The sequence below is a fragment of the Nicotiana tabacum genome, chromosome 7 (assembly GCF_000715075.1).
Source record: "Nicotiana tabacum cultivar K326 chromosome 7, ASM71507v2, whole genome shotgun sequence".
NCBI lineage: Eukaryota > Viridiplantae > Streptophyta > Magnoliopsida > Solanales > Solanaceae > Nicotiana > Nicotiana tabacum.
In genome coordinates, this window is record NC_134086.1 from 161,436,295 (window position 1) to 161,448,412 (window position 12,118).

General features: G+C 37.8%; 2 long non-coding RNA genes across 2 annotated transcripts; both read left to right on the top strand.

The window, feature by feature from the left end:
* The first annotated feature begins 485 nt into the window (after positions 1–485).
* LOC142161906 (uncharacterized) lies at positions 486–4,098 on the top strand. Its single transcript, XR_012693631.1, has 2 exons — positions 486–953; positions 3,881–4,098. It is a non-coding gene; the product is annotated as an uncharacterized LOC142161906 (long non-coding RNA).
* A 489-nt stretch (positions 4,099–4,587) lies between these two features.
* LOC142161907 (uncharacterized) lies at positions 4,588–11,425 on the top strand. The gene is made up of 2 exons (XR_012693632.1): positions 4,588–10,708; positions 10,797–11,425. It is a non-coding gene; the product is annotated as an uncharacterized LOC142161907 (long non-coding RNA).
* Positions 11,426–12,118: the final 693 nt, after the last annotated feature.

Genomic DNA, 12,118 nt, shown 5'->3' on the forward strand with positions numbered 1-12,118 from the left:
TAGAGATCTCATGAATAACCAGGCACGCGCATGGCCTATTTGTAGACATGTGATTTTTGACCCTCCCCAAGATTTTTATATTTTAGCGTAAAATATTTAATTTAGGCCTAATATAGCTATTTCAACTCATTTTTACTCTTTTACTTTATTTTATTACAAGAAAATTGAAAATTACAAAAAATATTTTAGTATGTATCTTTCAAAAAAAAAATACAAAAATAGAACCATATTTTCATATTTATATAATTTTGAAAATAAAAAAATATATAATAGTTTCATGTTAGCTTTTGTATGGGGTAGTATTTTTATCTTACTTTAAAATGAGTCAATTAAGGTGTTGGATCATAATTTTAAGAGGTTTAGAACACAATTCTTGGCCCAATTCGGATTAGTCCATTAAGCCTAGAGACCCTTCTAGACTCTTCTTTGGAATAAAAACAAATAAAGAAGACCCTAAGGACTTAACACAAAAGACCTAGGAACTAATGGGCAAAATACACAAAAATACACCTAAACCTAGACTCTACCTATAAATTAATGCTTTAAAAAATCAAAAGGAAAAAAAAGGAACGGAGGAAACAGATAATGGGGGATCCCTTTCTCTGAAGAAGATAGCGGAGCAAAAGAGAGGGACTCTCTCTAGTTTTCCCTTCAGCGGCGAGTTTCCCATCTTGCTCCCCTTCGTTATTCGATCTTCTTCTCCTTCTTCTATCACTCATCTCCCTCATTCGAAATTCCCATAAACACACATGTAATAGAGAGGAAACAACTTTGAAATTAAAAAAAAAAGATCAAAAAAAAATCAGCAGATCTGGAAGCTTTAAAGTTTAAAAGTTTTTCCTGGGTTGGTGCTATTCGAAGTTTGAATCGTCGAGTCTGCTGTTGCTGAGCTTCGATCTTCTATTTTGCTGGCCCTTATTTGGGTCAACTTGGTTATTTCTTTCGCTTAGCAGGTAAACACAAAAGCTTTGTAATTATTTATATTTTTAAATGATAAGAAACATGAATTTCTCCATAAATGCTGAATGGTTTTAAGCTGTGATGAATTTTTTCTGTTAATGTTTATGTGAAAAATAGTGAATAAGTTAGTTAGCTACTGAAGCGTGATGGCAACATCCGAAAAAATGGTTCAAACAAATTTGGATACTTGGTATGGGTGTTTTAATATTGTCCGTTTTTTGCTGGTTTAATCTGAAATTGTAGGCAATGGTCCTAATCCCATGAAAGACACTAGTATCATGTTTTCCATAAAAATTGTTCTCAGATCCATTTTATTATGGAATTACTGTTGTTGTTTAGCTTGTATATGAAATAATGGTTTAGAACCCACATGTGTGCATACTGAGTTTGTGTGCGTTTTTAGTTGGTTTTGTGAGCAGTAGTTTAGTGCTTTGAGGTTCATTTTGCCGATTTGTTGTTGCTTGCTGAAGAAAATGGGAATTTCGCACACCACGATTGAGGGAAAACATTTGCATTAATATTCTCCGTACGATCTGCCTCCTTAGCTTCTTCTTGAACCATATAGTATGAATTAATAGTACACGAATCAAAAATGTAAACAAGCTTAATTAGTGGGATTTCATAAAAGGCGATGAAAAAAAAAAGAGAAAAGGAGATCAAGAAAGCTGAGGGTTTGACTACAAAAACGTGAGAAAGCTTACGAGAAATATTGAGTTGCTTCTTTTGAGCTTTTCCCATTGAAAATGATACTAGTATATAACCAAGTGCTTCGAATTTGTCAAGATCCGCTACTCTCCCATTGATTTTGTTATTGTTCTAATTTGCTTCATCCCTTTTGGAATTGGATTATGTACTACTGAATTTGCTCATTCTTTCTAGCTATAATAATTCGTCATTCGATTTGTTCTTTGAAGCATTTGATCAATTTTTTTTAAAAAAATTAGTATTCCATTATCAACTGTTTCTCGTTTCCAAATTCATATCCAATTAGGTTGCTGGCTAACCCATGAGTTATCTGTATATGTTGTAAAATAATTAGCCAAATTACAAAGTAGGTTTGTGAAGCCATAATGGTAATTGCAGCTATTATCTCCCAATGTTTAATTTCTTAAATCCATGGCCCTCACTTAATTAATTTCAATCCTTTAGAAATCGAGGTGTTCCATTTAGTTGAATTTTCCATGGCTCTCGCAAATTAAAAAAATGCGTAGTTGCTTTAGGCGCATTATTTTAATAAATTACCTTCTTAAACTCTGGTGCGCATTTATGTGACCCAAATCCAAACTCAACAATGTTATGTAAAATGTGTTGCGGACTACGAGTGTATTTATGTGACGTGGTTCAAAACATATTTTAAATGACGTTGCAATTTTCTTTAAAATGAATAAAAGCGGTTTTAAAGTTAAAATGCACATAGGTTTCAAACATGTATTAAAATTAGGTAATAGGTCAATTATAACAATTGAGCGACCGTGCTAGAACCAAGGAACTCGGGAATGCCTAACTCCTTCTCCCGGGTTAACAGAATTCCTCACCTGGATTTCTGGTTCGCGGACTGTAATACAGAGTTAATCTTTTCCTCGATTCGGGAATTGAACCGGTGACTTGGGATACCATAAAATTATCCCAAGTGGCGACTTTGAATTTGATAAATAAATAAATAATCCCGTTTCGATTGTCACTTTAATTGGAAAAAACTCCTATATACACTACTTTCGGGGGTGTAGTGAAAAAGGGAGGTATGACAGCTCTGGCGACTCTGCTGGGGATCGAACCCAGAATCTCTGGTTCAGGGTTCAGAATTCGAGCTTAGATGAATTGTTATATTTGGCTTTGTCTATTATCTGATTTTATTACTTGTTTGGTCCCTAATGTGCTAAATGTTGCTTTTACCGCTTTGATATTATCTGAAACTGTATATAAACTGCTATGAAACCCTTCTCTCCTCATCTTCGGGGATGTGCTCGCTGGTCGAGACTCCCTATTCTGTTAGTGTCATACCTTGAAATAAGAAAGAGGCTCGGACAAGTTACTAAGCCGGATGGCCTTTTGGTTCCCGGTACGTAGCCCCCTCCTCAGCTCGAGTTGTCCGCTCGGGTACACAAGTCTAGAACAAATGCCCAGGTTTTGAACCTAGAATAACTCAGCTTCATGTCGGATCCCTAGTAGGAACGTTTGTCTGCTTCACATGCATTTGACTTAGGGGACTCAACACAGGGGTTGGGTCCGTCTAGGACAGGTGTACCCAAAATAACAGACCATCTTGATGCATCCTATGTGCTACATGTTGCATTTCTTCAAGGGTAAAAGGGTCATTTGGCGGACTAATGATAATTGAGGGCGAATAAAAAGAAAAAGAAAAAAAAAAGAGAAAAAAAAGAGAGGCTGAAGTGTGAGGATGAAGCGAGTAGGGCCCAATTATTTTTTTGTTACATTTTATTAGGAAAATAAGAGCATGGAAACTTCAAAAAGATTTTGCACTTTTTATCATTTTTTAAAAAATAAAATAAAAAATCGACAAAAAAAGAAAAGAAAATCCAAAAGATTTTATATGTTTCATCATTTTTCGAAAAAAAAGGAAAAAGTGTGTTTTCTATATGTGAGTTGTTTTTTTTATTATTCTCGCCTGTATCCAATCTGCCCGAACTACGTATACCTGATTCTCGTCTTTCGGGGCGTGATACGTAGGCAACCCACATAGGGTCCGATCTTCCTAGTAAATCTTAGGTTCTTGGATTTGCGGGGTCATAGCCAAAATTTGCACTTCTAGCCACCTTTTGGCCAAATAAGCCAGTTTGCAAAAATAGCCTCAACCATGTCTTCCATGTGTCCAATAGGGAGTGTTATTATCTCACATAGTGTTTATTTAAAGTTTTCTCATACATGTGTGAATTTATTTACCGAAGTTTGAGCATGACAGACACCCCGTGACCATCCGGTCAGGATCGCTCAGTCAGGAGTTGCTTGAGGAGATTTGTTTATTTTTAAGTTTTGAGTCTGTTCTTCATTTTGTGTCGTCTTTTACTTTTTAATTTTGTACAGTAATGTCAAGCCTTTTGTTATTGTAATTTTTGCTTTATATTTGAAAAATATGCTGTAACTCAAAATCCAAAAAAAAAAAAGAGATGTTGCATTTTATATTTCGTTATAAATTTTCTTTAGAATACTAATTCTAGAAATGAAAAAAAAAATTTAAGGTTGTTTTCCTTTAGGCAATTAATATCTAGGACTTAAAATGAATTGTTTTTATGTTTCCTTTAGTATATTAGGACCAAAATTCAAAAAAAAATAAGAGAATTTTCTTTTAGTACTTCTTTAAAAGCTTTCTTTAAGGTGTTAATCCCAAAATCCAAAAAGATTTTCTTTTGAGGTGTTTCTTTGGGAAATTAGTGAAAAACGAAAAAAAAACTCTTTTTGTTTTTTCATTAGAACTTTAGGATATTGTACATAGAAAAAAACATACTTTATCCTTTGTTTATCATTAGAAATTCTTCTTTAGGCAATCAAAATTGAAATCCAAAAATATTTTGTTTTATCTTTTTCATTGCTTGTTTCGAAACCTTGCATCAGAATATCAAATGAAAATTCTAAATATTTTTCTGTGGTTCACTCTTTAGATTTTCTTCCTAAAAAAAGAATCAAAAAAATATCTTTCTCGTCTAGAGTATTTGTTTCAAAGAAAAGAAAAAAATCCGTTAAGCTTGAGTTTAAAATGGGTTATAGAACATTAAGTTTAGAAAATTCAAAAAAAAGATTTGCTTCATTTATTTCTCTTTTCTCAGCAGCGTAGTCATTAAAGTAAAAAGAAAAGAAAAAGAAAAAGAAACAGAGAACGTCAGTTTGTTTCCTTTATTCTTGATCTTCCCGAACTACGCAAAGATCTGATTCATGCGGCGTCATGATACGTAGGCAACCTACATAGGGTTCGATCGAATCATTTTTTTATTTATTAAAAGAAAAGGAAAAAGAAAAAAAAAAGAAGAAAATAAGGAGTAAAGTCATGGGATGTGAGAATTGAGAAGGAAGAAAAAGAAAGATAATCAGAAATAAAAAGGGGATGGAAAATGAGCGAGCTAAGAAGTGCTAGAAAAATAAAGAAAAAAGAGGTTGAAATGAACAAATTGGGATGATGTCAAATGACCTTCATACCCTCGAAGTCATTTTAGAACCAATAATTGCGACTAGGTGCATTGCATGCAATGTGATATTGTTAAATGCCCTAACACTAACGTGATGACTTTATTTTGTTATATTCATAGAAGATGGGTGGTTGGTTTGTGGTTTTAAAGTGGTAACTCTTCTCTACAACATAAAGTCAAAAGGCAATAGCAGACAACAACAAAACTGAGTTGGTTGATACAGGTGCCCAAAAGCAATTGGTTGAACAGAATGGGTTGGTTGAAGAGGTCAGGATGTTAAGACAACACATGACGGACATGTATTAGGCCTGGGTGACTGGGAAGGCACCACCCCCGCCACCACCTAGCTTCCTAAATGCTACCCCTACCCAAACATCGGTCACAGTGTCAGATGACTCCCCATACTCTGCAGATCCACCTGCTTATCATGGCTCTCCCAACCACCCTAGTAGCTCCATCACTCATCTTCCATTTACCTTTCCCAAAAATTGCCTCCGGTCTTATCCACCATCCTCAACAATGAACACCCACTCAAAGCTCATGATACCCAATATTACCCCTCAGAAATTGCCCACAAGGTTCCCAACTCATACAAGCAGAGTCCGCGGGATGGGCCCCATGTTGCAAATGAAGAGTTCACAGGAAGAAAGGGCGAGATGGGATACCCAGGAGGCTGAAAGGCATAGAACAGTCCTTAAAGAACAAGCAAGGAACGGGAGACCAGGGTAGCATGTCTTACAAAGAATTGTCTATATCCCCGACGATCGTCTGCCTGCGGGGTTTAAAGTGCCAAAGTTTAACTTGTATGATGGGTGTGGGGATCCGGTAGCCCATTTGAGGGATTATTGCAATAAAATGAGAAGTGTTGGCGAGAAAGATGATTTTTTGATGGCGTACTTCAGTGAGAGCCTGACTGGGGCATCGTTGGAATGGCATAATCGCCAAGATGTTGGTAAGTGGCCTACATTGGGTGACATGGTTCAAGATTTTGTTCGATACTTTCAATACAGATCAGGTGTTACCCAGACCGCTCCTCCCTATCTAAAATGGAAAAGAAGCTGGAGGAAAGCTTTAGAGAGTTTGGGCTCAGATGGAGGGAGCAGACTACTCGAGTCAATACCCCGATTGGGGAAGAAGAAATGGTTGAGCTTTTCCTACAAGCTCAGGGCCCACCTACTTCAGTCATTTGATCCCGGCCCTGGGGAAGCCTTTCAATGATGTGTTAAAAATGGGGAACTAGTAGAGGAGGGAATCAATTCAGGCAAAATCATGAGTTGTTCGAAAGACATTCAGAATACCCCAGTAAGCTTGGGTGGAAGAAAGAGAAACAGAAAAGATGATCCAATGGGCTTTCCCGATCAATGCTTCCAGCCTCGACATCATCCTCATGGATATCCTTGTGTGCCAGATGATCCTCCCCAATGCCACTTCTCTCCACGGAACTTCCCAAATCGTACATCACTTTCCCAGTACCCAGCTCCACAAAATGCCTATCGACCCCCACGAGCCCACCGAAAACCTCCTGGATTAGGTTTCTGGCCCAATCAAGCATTTAAGAATGATAGGTTGCTGAAAAAAGAAAAGGCTTTCACCCATATTGGAGAATCATACGCCAGTTTGTTCCAAAAGTTGAAGCAATTGGACATGTTGAAGCCGATTCATATAAAAATGCCAAAACCTTTGTCAAAGAAGTTTGATTTTTCCCAAAGATGCGCATATTTCTCAGATGCCCAGGGGCATGACATAGAGAAGTGTTGGAATCTGAAGAAAGCAATTCAGAAGCTTATTGATGCAGGTGACATTGTCATGCAAAATCCAAATGCAGCAGACACCAGCCAAAGTCCATCGCCTGTTCATAATGAGATGCATATGGTGAGTATGATTTGTTTTTAAAAGGAATACGAGAATTCTTCTGAGATCCTCTAAGGTCCACGCACTGCAAAGTTTTCAGTGCTATCAGAGGTTGATCTTAAGAACGAGACGGAAAAAGGAACCCAAAAGCAATTTGTTAAGAACAATGTGATGAAGACTTGTGAAGTTCCTAGTATTGTTGATGCAGAATTCAGTGGCTAAGATATCGTGCTTGGTAAATGGAAAGACGCTCCATTTCTTGGGCAGCCGGAGGGGAGCTTTGGTGGCTTAGTTTGTTGTCATTTTGGTTGTCCGGGTTATTTCAGGGTTGTAATCCGGATATTCTCTTGTAATTCAAACCCTTCTATCATTTTATTTTGTCTAGTTCCTTTAGTCGTAGTATCTCACTTAGTGTTTTTTAGGTTTGTTCTAGGTTTGTAACCCTAGTCTAGTTTGTCTGTTTTGTTGTCCAAACCCTTTCACCATCTGTCTAATGCAATTTTCTATTTTCTGTTATTTCTAGTCATTTTTGTTTAGTTCTCTTTTCCTTTTATAGTCCTTTTCCTGTTGACTCTAGTGACATGATATACACGCGTAATTCTCAGCCTGGTTTTAAAAGTCAGTTTAGTCACGAAGCAATGAAACAATGTTGAAAATGTGGGGATATTGGAGGGAAATAAGTGAAGGCATTTTGAGGTCACTTCAAGCCCGAATTGTGTGAAACTGGGGCAGATAGAACATAAAAATACACTATTGAAATGCATCATGTTGCATCAGGTAAAGATAACGGCAAGTTTGCCCCAAATTTGTAGGGGGCCGCTCGCGGTAGTGAGAGTGAGAGTGTTGTCCAATGGTGCTTTGTATGTAATAGATGTAAAAGGCGAATGTGTGGATATGGTCATCAAGTCTGGCGCAATCAAAAGATGTTACGAATGTTTTCCTTGGTTTGTTTAATTATGTTGTTTGTACTTGGCATGTTTTGGATATTGGAATGATGAAGGCATTTTGTTCTGCTATCTAAACACCTTATCCTTCGTTACTCCTTTAAGCCTTGTTTATTTTCTTTCATACCCCTCTTTTGGAATCAGTAGCAAAGATCAGAAACATAAGCGTGAAATATAAGTAAGGGAAAAGGAAAAAAGAAAAGAACGAAAAGGGAGACAAGAAAAATGAAAATAAAAAAAAAGAGAAAAAAAGGGAAAGAAAAGAATGATAAGAAAAAAACAACAAAAAGCAAAAAAGAAAGCAAAAAAGTGAATGAAAAGAAAGAGAAAAGAGAAAATCACAACAACAAAGTAATTCCTATGTCATGAACTACGTTCGACCTGATTCCTTTTAAAAATACGTGGGCAGCCTCACGGTTGGATCCCATCAAAATAAAAATCCAGAAGTCCCCAAGCAAGAAACTGGGGCAGAAGTTGTGGTTGTTGTAAGAAATCCGATTTCGAAAGTTGTAATTTTGAACCCATTTGAATTGTTTTGAGCCTTTGATATCCTTTCCTTTTAACCCTATCCAAAAAACCACGTTACGGTCCAAAGAAAGACCTTCCGATCAGTCTTCGAGAGATGCCAAGTCAAGCAAGGAGAGGTAATTCATATAAGGGGCAACACTCTAGTCCAAGCAGAAAAATAATGAAAATGAGAGAGTCTTATTGGTGAAAACCCTCACGGGCATCGTAGGGCGACGAGAGTTGAGAAAAATCCAAAAATGAGAGAGTCTTATTGGTGAAAACCCTCGCGGGCACCATAAGGCGACGGTAAGTTGAGAGAAAGAACAGAATGAGAGAGGCTTGATGGTGAAAACCCTTCGGGCACTACAAGTCGAATAAGGATTGTGAATCAGATTAGATAATCGGAGCATTGAAGTCCAGTTTCACAGTTTAGGGGTATAACAAGAGTTGAACATCAGACTTGTTTGACAGATTAGGCCACTTAATCAACATGTGCATGTCATGGTCATTAGAGTTGGTATCCACATCCGATAGGTTTCTACTTTGTAGTTTTCTTGTTAGGTATCATCTCTTTCCTTTGTCCTTTACTCTGTTCCTTTTGTCTTGCTTACTTCTTCTTCCTGAGTCTGTTTGGTCAGAATAAGTTAGAAATGACTTCAGAATTTGCCACCAACTTTCCAATTGCACAAAACGGGATCTGGCTAGCACATCAAAGTGGCATAAGTTAGAAAAAAACAACAAGTGCATTGAGCTGGTAAGAATCAACATGCTTTGGGATCCTTGTGAAATACAAAGACTTGGTACATATCAATTCATGAACCATGCAACAAGACGGAGGGTGTTGGGTGAACGGGTCAAAGGTATTCTCTATGATGAGATCAACAAAAGAAAGTGGTTAACTAGTGACAAGCAAGGTCTTCCAAGCAGAAATCAAAGTTATCGTGACAAGTGAGGGAACAATAGACTTCAAGGCCAAGGCCAGTAATTTAAGTCAGGAAAAAATAGCATGCGCTCTAAGTGGATGACAATTAACGTGCTTTGGAATTCATGATAAACACAAAGGTGTAGTACATGTCAACACAAGAGCACGATGCAACAAATGGAGGGTATTAGGTGGATGGATCAAAGGTATTTTCGGTAAAACACAAAGGTTGGTAAATGTCAGTTCATGAGCAATGCAACAGATAGAGGGAATTGGGTCTGAACGGAGAAAGGGTATTTTCTATGATAAGGACGACATAGAAAGTGGTTAGTCCATAAACAAGCAAGGTCCTCGAGTGGAAATCAGTTATCATGGGAAGTGAAGGAGAAATCACCCTCAAAGTCAAGGCCACAAACCAACCACCACATTTTAAAATGACAAGATTTTTCTTTAGAAGATTTAGCAGAAGTCACACCTTTAGAAGATATAGCTTAGATTTAAAATTGTCGTTTAGTTAAGAATTGTCAGGACCCCCTGGATAATGGGATCTAGCTTTCAAATTCTTAGTAATACTTGGTAATATAATTTAGTTTTACACTCACATCTGTGCCCAGCCACCAAACTGGGGCAGAAAAGTTTCTTTGTTTTTGTCTATTTTGTTGAAGTCAGGAGCCCTCCTGGAGAGCAGGGAATACATTTCAAGTCATGCAGTCAGGAGCCCACCTGGAGAGCAGGGAATACATTCAAATTTAGAAATCAGGAGCCCGCCTGGAGAGCAGGGAATACATTTCAAGTTCAGCAATCTGGAGCCCGCCTGGAGAGCAGGGAATACATTCACGTTCAACAGTCAGGAGCCCACCTAAAGAGCAGAGAGTACATTTCAAGTCAGCAATCAGGAGCCCGCCTGGAGAACAAGGGAGGATAACTCCAGTTTTAGCTTTTAAGTTCTTATTGATATTTGGTAACATGATTTAGTTTTACACTCACATCTGTGCCCAGCCACCAAACGGGCAGAAAATTTTCTTTGTTTTTGTTTATTTTGTTGAGGTCAGGAGCCCGCCTGGAGAGCAGGGAATACATTTCAAGTTCAGCAATCAGGAGCCTGCCTGGAGAGCGGGGAATACATTTCAAGTCAGCAGTCAGGAGCCCGCCTGGAGAGCAGGGAATACATTCAAGTCAACAGTCAGGAGCCCGCCTGGAGAGCAGGGAATACATCAAGTTTAGCAATCAGGAGCCCACCTGGAGAGCAGGGAATACATTCAAGTCAGCAGTCAGGAGCCCGCTTGGAGAGTAGGGAATACATTTCAAGTCAGCAATCAGGAGCCCACCTGGAGAACAAGGGAGTACAATTCAAGTTTTAGCTTTCAAGTTCTTATTGATATTTGGTAATGTGATTCGTTTTACACCTACATATGTGCCTAGATACCCAAACGGGGGCAGAAAATCATCTTTGTTTTTGTACATTTGTTGAAGTCAAGAGCCCTCCTGGAGAGCAGGGAATACATTCAAGTTTAGCAATCAAGAGCCCGCTTGGAAAGCATGGGAATATAATTCAAGTTCAGCAGTCAGGCGCCCACCTGGAGAGCAAGGGAATACAATTCAAGTTCAACAATCAGGCATCCACCTGAAGAAAAGGATAAGCATCTCAGATTGTAATTCAAGTTAGTAACCAAAGAATCCCACGTCTAGAATGCGAGTCAACAGTCTGAGTGATCAACAGAAGTTAGTCACAATAAAGAAAAAGAGAGAAAAGCAAGAAGTGAATCCAAATGCAGAAGTTGATGGAAGATGTGAACTGCTTAAGACATGGTGGAAGTCACAAGCACTACATGTCCGGTCTTGATCCAAAAAGCTGTAGAAGAACGAGCTAGCACCTGCAGCTAACAAGCGCCAAGGTTCAAATCTAAAAGTCTGCATGAAGAATCATCCAAGACTCAAGATCAAGCTTCAGAAGACTTATAGATAGGAATCTTGTAACTCGTGGTTGATAGGTTTAGTTAGTCTTTTTTCATTTGATTTTTTGATGTAATAATAGGAACCGCGGACCAGAACCTCGGCAAAACGGCACCTCGACCGGATCTCCACCTCGGCATACTCCATCATCTCACTCATCTCTGAACTACACGTGGCCTGATTCCTTTATAGCCAAGGATATGTAGGCAGCTCAGATACCAGGGCTCGGTCACATTCCTCCTTTCTCTTAGCTTTAGTCTCTCCCAAATAAGGGTCGGGTCAAAAACCTGTTTAGTCAGTCTTTGTCTCAAAACTCTGTGCGTTTCCAGTCAAAAATGGGACAGCTGTAGACATATGATTTTTGACCCTCCCCAAGATTTTTATATTTTAGCGTAAAATATTTAATTTAGGCCTAATATAGCTATTTCAACTCATTTTTACTCTTTTACTTTATTTTATTACAAGAAAAATGCAAATTACAAAAAATATTTTAGTATGTATCTTTCAAAAAAATACAAAAATAGAACCATATTTTCATCTTTAATAATTTTGAAAAGAAAAAAAATATATAATAGATTCATGTTAGCTTTTGCATGGGGTAGTATTTTTATTTTACTTTAAAATGAGTCAATTAAGGTGTTGGATCATAATTTTAAGAGTTTTAGAACCCAATTCTTGGCCCAATTTGGATTAGTCCATTAAGCCTAGGGACTCTTCTAGACTCTTCTTTGGAATAAAAACAAATAAAGAAGACCCTAAGGACTTAACACAAAAGACCTAGGGACTAATGGGCAAAATACACAAAAATACACCTAAACCTAGACTCTACCTATAAATTAATG